Below are 11765 nucleotides of genomic sequence, written 5' to 3'. Positions count from 1 at the left end.
CCTAAGCTTTCTTGGAATGGAAAACAGCCAATATGGAAAGCAATACTGCAGGGAAGCCATAGTAGTATTCAGAGTAATGGCACATGTAACAGATTTTCCATATCCCACTTTGTGCCACCTCATAGCCACTGCAATGGATACATCACAGATGAGACTTAAAATGCTGCTGTGAAGTGGATACAGCAGTGTTATTGCCATCCAGAAGAGAAATTTTCACAGTACTGATGAGCATGCTGATACATAACTGCCATTTGGCCCTGCTTCTCAGGTATTTATTGTGTGCATGAGTCACCTCTGTGACTTATATCCCAAGAGTGACTTTGATGCATTTTTGCTATTTCAACTTGGCAGTTAATGTAAATAGTGACCCCCAAACCACCTTGCCATACATAGATTTCACCAGAAACGCCACTGAAATGCCAAGGAGGGTTAAGTTTTTATAAAGTCATGTTTATTGAAGTATGATTTTACATTCAGTAAAATTCATCCTGTTAAGATTTGACAAATGCACAGTCATACCATAATCAAGATGCAGAACAACTGTAGAATCACTCTGATTCCCTCCTGTCTATTTGCAATCAACCCCTTTTTGATCCCAAGGAACTCACTGACTTGTTTTTCTGTCAAAAGTGTCAAATTTAATCACTAAAATGATCTACAGTACTATGGAAAAATGTATAAGCACATAAAATACATAAACCAAAATGAGATACTTTAAAAAGTTTCTTTAGGGGCTGGGCGCGGTGGCTCAAGCTTGTAATCCCAGCACTTTGGGAGGCCGAGGCGGGTGGATCACGAGGTCGAGAGATCGAGACCATCCTGGTCAACATGGTGAAACCCTGTCTCTACTAAAAATACAAAAAATTAGCTGGGCATGGTGGCATGTGCCTGTAATCCCAGCTATTCAGGAGGCTGAGGCAGGAGAATTGCCTGAACCCAGGAGGCGGAGGTTGCGGTGAGCCGAGATCGTGCCATTGCACTCCAGCCTGGGTAACAAGAGTGAAACTCCGTCTCAAAAAAAAAAAAAAAAAAGAAAAAGAAAAAAAGTTTCTTTAGGATACCAACAAAAAATGAAGGTAGCATTGCATTTTACTATAGATGTGCAAATATTCCAAGTCCACCATTGTCCTATATATGGCTCAACAGTAATGTTGAAGAATATACTGGGTGGGCATGGTGGCTCGTGCCTATAATCCCAGCACTTTGGGAGGCCGAGGTGGGTGGATCACCTGATGTCAGGAGTTTGAGACCAGCCTGGCCAGCATGGTAAAACCCCATCTCTATAAACATTAGCCTGTAATCCTAGCTACTTGGGAGGCTGAGGTGGGATAATCACTTGAACCTGGAAGGTGGAGGTTGCAGTGAGTCGAGGTTGTACCACTGCACTCCAGCTTGGGCACAAGACAAAACAAGACTCAAAACAAAACAAAAATGTGTAAAAATACAAAATTAGCTAGGTGTGGTGGCACGTGCCTGTAAGCCCAGCTACTCGGGGATCTGAGGCAGGAGAATGATCCCAAGAGGCAGATGGTGCAGTAAGCTGAGATCATACCACTGTACTTCGGCCTGGGAAACAAGAGTAGAGCCTTAAAAAAAAAAAAAAAAAAAAGACTCAGATCTCATAAACTACAAAAGGAAAAAAGAAAAAAAGACTATACTGTAAAATAACACTCTTAACAATCTTTAGAGTTAAGTCATATCTTTGTTGAGTATATGAACCATGATTAAGGTATTGCTCTTTGGTATTAACACTGTCAAGTTACAGACCACAGCTGGTTCATAGAAAAACTACTTTAAATAATGAAATTTAATTCCATAAAAATTTTCTACGGGATCAACTCAACTGTAAGGCAGAGACACAAAACTGTGAAGTAATATTTTTATAGACAGTTGGGGCCATCTCAAAATTCACCCTTCCTACCACTATGAAAAGAACAACCAAAAAAAGCAACCTCTATTCTGTAGATACTAAAGGTAACATATCCAAATAGATCTCATCTACTTGAAACGCTTCATTGATTCTTTCAAGCGCCAGACCTGTAAAAAAAAAAAAAGTATCACAGTAGGTATTACTAAATAGCAAAATACAGTACTCTCTAGACTATGTTTACAAAAACTGTGCGGTTAAGTAAATAACATTCCCCCATATCTTACACATCGTTGCTGTCTTACACAATGTTATGACATCTAAATTTATTTTTTTTTACTCAAAATCCTGTTTTTCTCTTGACTTAGTAGTATTATCTATTTACTAAGAGCTTTTCCCCATGTTTATCTAAAGTGTAATTTTAAAAGGGGGAGTGGTGTGATTCCATCTAATAAGTTCCTGCATATCAAGTTGGCCTCAGGTAAATCCTTTAATCCATCAGAGCAGAAGCATATGAAATCAGATTAGAGTTCTCATCCTTGGCCAGGATTTCAATTTCAGCTATTAATAACTTAACCCAAATTCTTTCCATTTGGCCCATACCTTAAGTTCATCAGCATCTTGAAACTCCACCACGCCTGGTTAAAAAAAGTGAAAGGCAATGTTAAGAATATCATGCAATTTTTTTTATGGAGTGGTCTCTATAGTGGCTATCCACTAGCTACCTTTGATGAGTAAATTGCTATCTCTGAATATAATTCCTGTACAAAGCTACATTCTCCAAATTTTTCCTGACACTTGGGAGTCTTTTGTAGTTTCTAGCTTGCAGAAAAGTGGTCAAGTCACCATCTTTCCATTCATCAGCATCAAATACTATACATTTTGAAAAGAAACATTATCCCAAAAATATTTGCCTAGGAAAAACGAAACAAACCTTCTACAGATTTAAAAATTAAAGGAATAGGCTGGGCGCAATGGCTCATGCCTGTAATCCCAGCACTTTGGGAGGCTGAGGTAGGCGGATTACCTGAGGTTACAAGTTCAAGACCAGCCTGGCCAACATGGAGAAACCCTGTCTCTACTAGAAATACAAAATTAGCCTGGTGTGGTAGCCATGCCTGTAATCCCAGCTATTCAGAAGGCTGAGGCAGGAGAATCACTTGAACCCAGGAGGCAGAGGTTGCAGTGAGCTGAAATTGTGCCACTGCACTCCAGCCTGGGCAACAGAGCAAGAGACTCAGTCTCAAAAAAAAAAAAAAAAAAAAAAAAAAAAAAAAATCAAAGGAAGCACTAAACTCGTTCACCCTGAGGCTGAGTTCAGGAAGGCTGAGAAGTTTCTAGTTCTGGGAACTTGCTCAGTTTTCACAATTCTTAAGTAGACACTAGCTCACACTGCTTCCTTGACATGGTCTCTCTCACAGTTGAAACTGAATCGTTAAAACAATTTGACTCGCTAAGAATCCCTGGCTGGGTGTGGTGGCTCACGCCTGTAATCCAAGGACTTTGGAGGCCAAGGCAGGCGGATCACCTGAGGTCGGGAGTTCAAGATCAGCCTGACCAACATGGTGAAGCCCCGTCTTGAGGAAAAAAAAAAAAAAAAAGAATCCCTAACACATAAAGCAATGGTAAAACAAAGGCTCACCACTGCCATCTTCCTGTGCTGTATGTGGCTATTCTCCAGAGCTGGAGCTATTCCAGGGAAAGAAAATTGTCCATGCTCTGGGCCCATCTATATCGCTGGGAAAAAGGTGCCTAGAACTTAGACTGCAAAGGTACAAGTTTTCCTTGTTAAAGCATGGTAAAATGGGTCGCATTTGGTTTCATTAAAAAGGCAGCAGTCTTTCACAACTGAGGAAAACACAAACCACAAGCTTCACATTTCAACAGAAAACTACGGTACCTATGATAGCCACAAAGATTATTTCCTTTGATGACTCGAATCTAAATTTAGATCTTTATCGATTTTACTAAATTCGCAAAGTATCCCTTTATATGGCAATTTATACCACTAATGAACAATTAAAAGAGAGCGCTCCAAGAACTCCCCTTCCCGAGACAAACGTTCTCTAGGGCAGCCTTGCGTATTCCTGCACCTTAGTAGACATGTTAGGCGTTCAACGCCTTGTCCTTGTCCCAGTCAGAACCCAGTAGTTCAGACTTTTCCCAGGACAGAAAACCAGGAAGGGCCTCCTCACACCCTGAAAATGTTGGAAGTTGGCCCTGTGTGGTACAACGTTCTGGCCACTCTGAAAGAGCAGATCTTGGGGAGGAAACCGCAGGCTCCCTTATCAGTGCTCACAGGGCTCTGCTCAACTCACTGCCGGCCTCGGCTCCAACAAGACTCGTCCCTCCGGGCCTTTTAAATTATCCGACTGCGGGCCAGTAGCAACTGAACCGCACTGGTGGCGGGTGATGGTGGCTGCGCGAGTGAAGTGACCTCCGTGTGTTTGGTGACCCCGCTATTATACTGCCCCGCTTGGACTCTTAAAAGTGCTTCAGACCTCAGATCTCACTTCCTAAATAGGCGACGTCCGCCCGCGCGGTCAGGAGGGAGCCCTGGGGGCGCCAAGAACCCGGAGACCGTCCGGGGCTCGGCGCCTCCGCCCGCGGTGGGAATTTGATCCTCAAAATGCAATCATTTAATTGAAAAGGGACTAAAAGCTGCCTGTAGGCCGGATCCGTGGACGGCAGGGACTCAGGGGTGGTGACGGGCGCCTGGCAGCTTCTGCTGGGTGGGATTGGGATCCTCGAAGAAGGGGGGCTGCCCCTTCAAGCGCACGAGGACACCGGGCATCCTAACCCGGGACGAAGGGCCCAGGTGTCACGAGGACGCCCCCACCCCGGAGGAGCTCTAACTTCTCCGCGGCGCCGAGCCGAGGCCAGGGCGGGCAAGGGGGCCGCGAGGGACGCTCCTAGGAAGGGCAAGGGGGAGCCCCGGAGCCGCATGGCAAGCTCCCGCGTCCGGCAGGTCGGAGCCCACTTACCCAGTCACGCGCCGCGGCCGAAAAGGAAGGGAACCGCGGAGATCAAGTTTAAAAGGGGCCTGGGCGGGGCGGCACCTACCAAAAAGTTGCGCCAAGGCCCCTCCTGCCCCAGCACCCGCCCCACTCGCGGCGCCCGGAGGCCTTCGCGCGTCCCCTGCCGGCGGCTCGGGCCTTCCCCGTCTTGGGTCCCCCCACCCCACCCCACGCGGCCCCGGGTCCCCTTCTGCCCTGGCCTCCGAATCTGGGGAGTCTGTGGACTCGGGATCATCTGTTCCAAACTCTCGCCGGCTGTGATGTCTCTTTATCTCGTCGAAGGTCAGAGGAAGCTGCTGCCACTCAAATAACGTTGACTGTCTCGTACCTCCTCTCCCCTTTGCCTGGTGTTTCTTAAAGTCTTCAGCCACAACTCCTGAGTGCTTATTTCAAGACTCGTCTAATTACGTAACAGAAGATTGGCTCCCTAGGACATTAGCGGGGGTCGGGGGTGCAAACTCACTGAAGAGTGGTTGCAAGGTGCCTGGAGCGAGGCTTGCTTAGAATGATGGCCACGCCCTGCAAATGTCTTGCCCACAAAGCACTTCTGTGTCATTGGGCTGGGAGGAGGAGGGGGAGAAGGTTTTTTGACTGCAGTAAATAAACAGGTCTATTGGCTGGATGCCTAAGCAGCACTACCTATACAACAAGGGTGCTACGGACTGAACTGTGTCCCCACTCCCAAAGACATACTGAAGACCTAACCTCCAGCACCTGTGAATGCGACCTAACTTGGGAACTGCATCTTTACACATGTAGTCAAATCAAGACGGGGTCACTGGGGTGGACCCTCATTCAACATGACTGATGTCCTTATCACACGATGTCAAATGCCACAGGAAGACAGACGGGAATGTGGCGGGAAGGGGCAGATAGGAGTAATGCAGCTGTAAGCCTAGGAATGCGGCCGGATTGCCTGCCACCACCAGAGAGAGGCTAGGAAGAGACAAGGAAGGATCCTCCCCTGCAGATTTCAGAGGGAGCTTGGCGTTTCGTTCTGCTGATGCTTTGATTTTGGACTTCGAATCACTAGAAATGTGAGACAAGACATTTCTGTTGTTTTAAGTCACCAAGTGCTTTGTGAAGACATCTCTAGGGAATTAATACCGTGACTGTGGGCACTTTCCCTCTGCCATTCTGTGTAAAATCTGGCCTTAAAGACTTATCTGACTTCCCTTGTTTGACTGTAGGTCATAAGACTTTCATTCCAGAGGGGCTCCTGTCCCATACCCAGAAGGAAAGAGTGTGTGCTTAGAGAGGCCAAGAAGAATCTAGACAGACAGACTTACTGGGTTTTCCCTATTAGTCTTAGCTCATACCCTTTTTGTCCAATCATATTTATACGCCAGTGCCCATATTTTGTTGAACCTAGGCATAAAAATGGACAATTTCCTCTGTATCCTTGGGTCTTCATTTGAAGGCTCCCAGGTATACACATTAAATACATTTATATGCCTTTTCTCCAATTAATCTTCCTTTTGCACGTAGATTTTGTAGTGAACCTTAAGAGGGCAAAGGGAAAACTTTCCACCTTGGCCCCTACAGATTGGTCAGTGCAACAAGTATTTATTTATTTATTTATTTATTTATTTATTTATTTATTTATTTTTGAGATGGAATTTTTGCTCTTGTTACCCAGGCTGGAGTGCAACGGTGCGATCTCGGCTCACCGTAACCTCCGCCTCCTGGCTTCAGGCAATTCTCCTGCCTCAGCCTCCTGAGTAGCTGGGATTACAGGCATGTGCCACCATGCCCAGCTAATTTTTTGTATTTTTAGTAGAGATGGGGTTTCGCCATGTTGACCAGGATGGTCTCCATCTCTTGACCTCATGATCCACCCGCCTCGGCCTCCCAAAGTGCTGGGATTACAGGCATTAGCCATCATGCCCGGCCACAACAAGTATTTATTAAGTGCCTGTTCTATTCCAGGTACTGTGATTGGTGTTAGAGGGTGTGAAGTTCAATGAGAAACTGCCCCTGTACTAAAGTGAGGAATATAAAATGAGATTCACCCACTGATAGAAGCCCACGAAGAGTGCCAAGAGCGAAGCACAAAACCACAAAGCCCAGCCTGCTAAGGCTACAGGGAAGGCTTCCAGAGGGCAGAGGTACCTATAGGTACAATAAGTGTAGCATGACCAGAAGGAAACTCATATACTGCATGAAATTTAGGAGCTCAAAGAAGCAAGAGGCCAAGAGAGTTAAAGAAAAATTATAGGAGCTGGGCACGGTGGCTCACGCCTATAATCCCAGCACTTTGGGAGGCTGAGATGTGTGGATCATGAGGTCAGGAGTTTGAGGCCAGCCTGACCAGACCAACATGGTGAAACCCTGTCTCTAAAACAATAAAAAAAATAAAGAAAAATCATAGGATAATAGAGTGCAGGGGACTTTAATATATCATCTAGAATTTTTTTTTTTTTAGAGACAGGGTTTCACCATGTTGACCAGGATGGTCTTGATCTCTTAACCTAGTGATCCACCTGCCTCAGCCTCCCAAAGTGCTGGGATTACAGGCATGAGCCACTGCGCCTGGCCCCATCTAGAATTTTTCTCTGGTGGGTGGAGCTGGTCGTAGGGTGTTCTCCAAAAGCGGAGTTGTCATGATGGTGGAATGTAGGCTCCGTGGGAACTCTATTTCCTTCTCTACTGAATCCCCAGAATTCAGTGTAAATGCCTAGATTATATTTAGATAAGGGGGAAAAAACTCCTTATCTAAATATCCTTATCAGAGAAAGATTATTCCCCAAAGTAGTTGAATGTTTATACCATAAAACTCTTCAAGGCCCACAATGAGACAGTGGTAGGGTTTGATCCCAGGTTTGGTCACCTTGAGTGTGACTTTATTTATTAGCTCCACCCACCAGAGAAAAATTCTAGATGAGGCTGGGCGCAGTGGCTCATGCCTGTAATCCCAGCACTTTGGGAGGCTGAGGCAGGTGGATCACTAGGTTAAGAGATCAAGACCATCCTGGTCAACATGGTGAAACCCTGTCTCTAAAAAAAAAAAAAAAAAAAAATTCCCAGTACCTAGCCTAGGGCTTTGCACATTGTTAATGCTTGATAAATCCTGCTGAATTTTCTTCTTTTGGTATCTATTTGACTTGTCTTTCACATATGTGGTGAACTACAGACAGTCCCTGACTTATGATGGTTTGATTTATGATTTTTTTTTTTTACTTTGTGATGGTCATAAAAGCAATAGGTAGCTCAGTAGAAAGTTTGTTTCAAGTATCCATACAACCATTCTGTTTTTCACTTTCAGTACAGGGTTCAATAAATTACATGAGATATTCAACACTTTATTTTAAAATAGGCTTTGCGTTCAGTTGTTTTATCTAACTGTAGTGTAATGTCAGTGTCCTGAGTACATTTGAGGTAGCCTAAGCTACACTGGAACGTTCAGTAGGTTAGGTGTATTTTTTTATGTTGAGATGGAGTCTGGCACTGTTGCCCGGGCTGGAGTGCAATGGCGTGGTCTCAGCTCACTGCAACCTCCGCCTACTGAGTTCAAGTAGTGATTCTTCTGTCTCAGCCTCCCGAGTAGCTGGGATTACAGATGCCTGTCACTGTAATAACCTACCCTGAGCTAGCATCACTGACTCCAGCTTAGCTGTAAACTCCAACCTGGCTTCCCCCTCCCTACCACAGCCCCTCTCAGTGCATAACTGGGTCATGCTGCACTTAGAAGCACTGAAGCATACTGTTCCTAACACTTGTAACCATTGTAACTTCGTCCTGCTTGGCATACACCTCCCCCACCCCCACCTGCTATTGTAAGAAAAAAATTTCCCTTTGATCATTGTGTAGAAGGAGCCTGAATACCCACCTTCTGGGTGACACCTGTGCCTGCAGCCCCTTCCTCTAACCTGCTTTTCTGCTTCTGTAAAATTCCACTTCAGCTAGGCTCCCCCCCCCCCAACCTAAATCAAGGTATAAAAGACAATCAAGTCCCTTCCTCCGGGCCAAGAGAATTTTGAGCATTAGCAGTCTCTTCGTCGCTGGCAAATCAATAAAGGACTCTGAATTTGGAAATCAGAGGGTGGTGTGTTCCTTCTAACTTGCTTGGTTACAACAGCCACCATGCCTGACTAATTTTTTGTATTTTTAGTAGAGACAGGATTTCACTTTGTTGGCCAGGCTGGTATTGAACTCCTGACCTTGTGATCCACCTGCCTTGGCCTCCCAAAGTGCTGGGATTACGGACACGAGCTACCATCCCTGGCTTGATATGGTGTATTAAATTACATGCACTTTCTTCACTTTCTTTTTTTTTTTTTTTTTTTTGAGACAGAGTCTCGCTCTGTTGCCCAGGCTGGAGTGCAGTGGCTCCGTCTTGGCTCACTACAACCTCTGCCTACTGGGTTCCAGCTATTCTCCTGCCTCAGCCTCCTGAGTAGCTGGGACTATAGGTGTGTACTACCACACCCGGCTAATTTAAATTTTTCTTTTTTAGTAGAGACAGGGTTTCACTATATTAGCTAGGCTGGTTTCGAACTCCCGACCTCATGATCCGCCCGCCTCGGCCTCCCAACATGCTGGAATTACAGACGTCAGTCACCACGCCCAGCCTTAAATGCACTTTCAATTTACCATATTTTAAACTCACAATGGGGTTATCAGAACATAAGTCTATTGTCAAGTGAGGAGCATCTGTGCTTGGAGGGTAGGAATCCCAGGGCATTGGGAGGTGTTGCACACTTCCCTGGCTTGTTTTGCTGCTGTTAGTGGGGAGCCTTTTCCCCCAGTCCCATGCTTTTCTGCAGAGGAGCTTCTCCCAGACAATGCCCTGGGCCTTTTACTCATTCTTTTCTCATTCCTTTCCAGAGATGGATGGAATTTCAATACAATTCTGTGCTAACATAAATGCTGAAATCATGCAAACTTAAGTGGTCCTCTGGGCTTCCATCCTCTGTTTTCAGTGTGAACTGGTGCAGACTATTATTTTCTCTGACGGGACTGGAGGAAACAGGGTGGGGTAAAGTGGTGAGTGACTGCCCGGCCATTTTTGTGCTTTTTTCATGGTCAGAAAGGAATTAAAAATCGTGTCTCTCCCAGCACTTTGGGAGTTCGAGGCGGGTGGGTCACCTGAGGTCAGGAGTTTGAGACCAGCCTGACCAACATGGAGAAACCCCATCTCTATTAAAAATACAAAATTAGCTGGGTATGGTGGCACATGCCTATAATCCTAGCTACTCAGGAGGCTGAGGCCAGAGAATCGCTTGAACCTGGGAGGTGGAGGTTGCAGTGAGCCATTTCATACCATTGCACTCCAGACTGGGCAACAAGAGTGAAACTCCATCTCAAAAAATAAAAAAATAATGTCTCTCGGCCAGGCGCGGTGGCTCAAGGCTGTAATTCCAGCACTTTGGGAGGCCGAGGCGAGTGGGTTGCCTAAGGCTTCTAAGTACCTGGTACTATAGGCATGTGCCACTATCCCTGGCTAATTTTGTTTATTTTTTGTTTTTTGTAGAGGCAGGGGTCTCGCTGTGGAAGCTAGCCTCACTTTGCCAGGCTAGTGTTGAACTGGGTTCAAGCAATCTTCCTGCCTTGGCCCCCCAAAACACTGAGATTATAGTTGTGAACCAGTATGGCCTGCCACTTTTGTGCTTTTTGATGGTCAAAACGGTAATAAAAATAGTGTCTCTCAGCTGGGCGCGGTGGCTCACGTCTGTAATCCTAACACTCTGAGAGGCTGAGGTAGGCGGATCACATGAGGTCAGGAGTTCAAAACCAGTCTGGCCAACATGGTGAAACCCTGCCTCTACTAAAAATACAAAAAAATTAGCTGGGCATGGTGGCAGGTGCCTATAATCCCAGCTACTTGGAAGGCTGAGGCAGGAGAATCACTTGAACCCAGGACGGGGATGGTGCAGTGAGCCAAGATTGCGCCATTGCACTCCAGCCTAGGTGACAGAGTGAGACTCTGTCTCAAAAAAAAAAAAAAGAAAAGAAAAAGAAGTCTTTCATTAACCCTGCAAGAACATAAACCTGCATTTTACCCAGCTTAAATTTTTGGCCGTCACTTACGTTGGCCATCACATCCACTGCCTCATCTTTCTCAAAGAAGAAACACATCTATTTGAGGGCTGCAGCTATGATGATTCACTCCACTTTTCTTCCCTCACTGCCCAAAACCAGCATAAGGCAATGGTGGCCCAAGGTCTAAACTGGGATGAGAAGTAGGGTGTCTCAGCTCTGGAGACACAATCTGAACAGTAATAAAGCCAGCACATTAATTTCCATTCTATGTCTTATGTCTGAGTTGGTTCTGAATGCGGAAGGAAGGGAAAGGGCATTGTTTTTCACCCTCCCCACATCCTACAGTTGCCTGATCCTTATCCCTAGGAGGGTCCCAGACTCACATGTTATCCATAGACTAACCTCAGACATTTGTTTTCATGAATCAATTGGCCCATGCATTTACTTTTGTGTCTGTGTTCAGTGCACATTTTAGTGTGTTGTTGCAGTGTGTAGTCAGAATCTAAAGCAACTGCAGACATTATTTATGATTTAAATGATCAGTCCAGTTGGGTAACATTTTAATTGGGGTCATTGGGCTGTTTGCCATGAGCTGGTCTCTGCCCAGTAGCTTGCCTTTTCCAAGCAGCTGTATGCTTGTTTTCAAGCCAAGAGAGAATATCTGTCCTTGCTGAAGCATATTGGTTTCATCTGCTTAAATAAACCCAAGTGACTGATTTCAGCAATTAGAAGGTACACATGTGAGTATCCTAGAAGCCCTGGGATAAGAGCGCTCTGATCCCCACGAGGGTACAAAATAGCCTATTGTTTCTGATCCTCATATAGACACAAAATAGCCTGTTAAAGAAAAAATTCTGGCCGGGCGCGGTGGCTCAAGCCTGTAATCCCAGCACTTTGGG

The 11765-nt window shown here is 45.5% G+C and overlaps 1 long non-coding RNA gene and 1 other non-coding gene across 2 annotated transcripts; both read right to left on the bottom strand.

Annotated features, from left to right (window-relative positions):
* Positions 1–429: 429 nt before the first annotated feature.
* Positions 430–4935, bottom strand: LOC104652500 (uncharacterized). The gene is made up of 2 exons (XR_012512168.1): positions 2471–4935; positions 430–2037 (listed from the first exon to the last, which is right to left on the bottom strand). It is a non-coding gene; the product is annotated as an uncharacterized LOC104652500 (long non-coding RNA).
* LOC120365502 (small nucleolar RNA SNORD93) lies at positions 2340–2413 on the bottom strand. Its single transcript, XR_005580426.1, has one exon. It is a non-coding gene; the product is annotated as a small nucleolar RNA SNORD93 (small nucleolar RNA).
* Positions 4936–11765: the final 6830 nt, after the last annotated feature.

The sequence above is a fragment of the Saimiri boliviensis genome, chromosome 10, assembly GCF_048565385.1.
Source record: "Saimiri boliviensis isolate mSaiBol1 chromosome 10, mSaiBol1.pri, whole genome shotgun sequence".
NCBI classification, from domain to species: domain Eukaryota; kingdom Metazoa; phylum Chordata; class Mammalia; order Primates; family Cebidae; genus Saimiri; species Saimiri boliviensis.
Note: the sequence above shows the minus strand (reverse complement) of the source record. Positions and strands in the feature narration are given on the sequence as shown.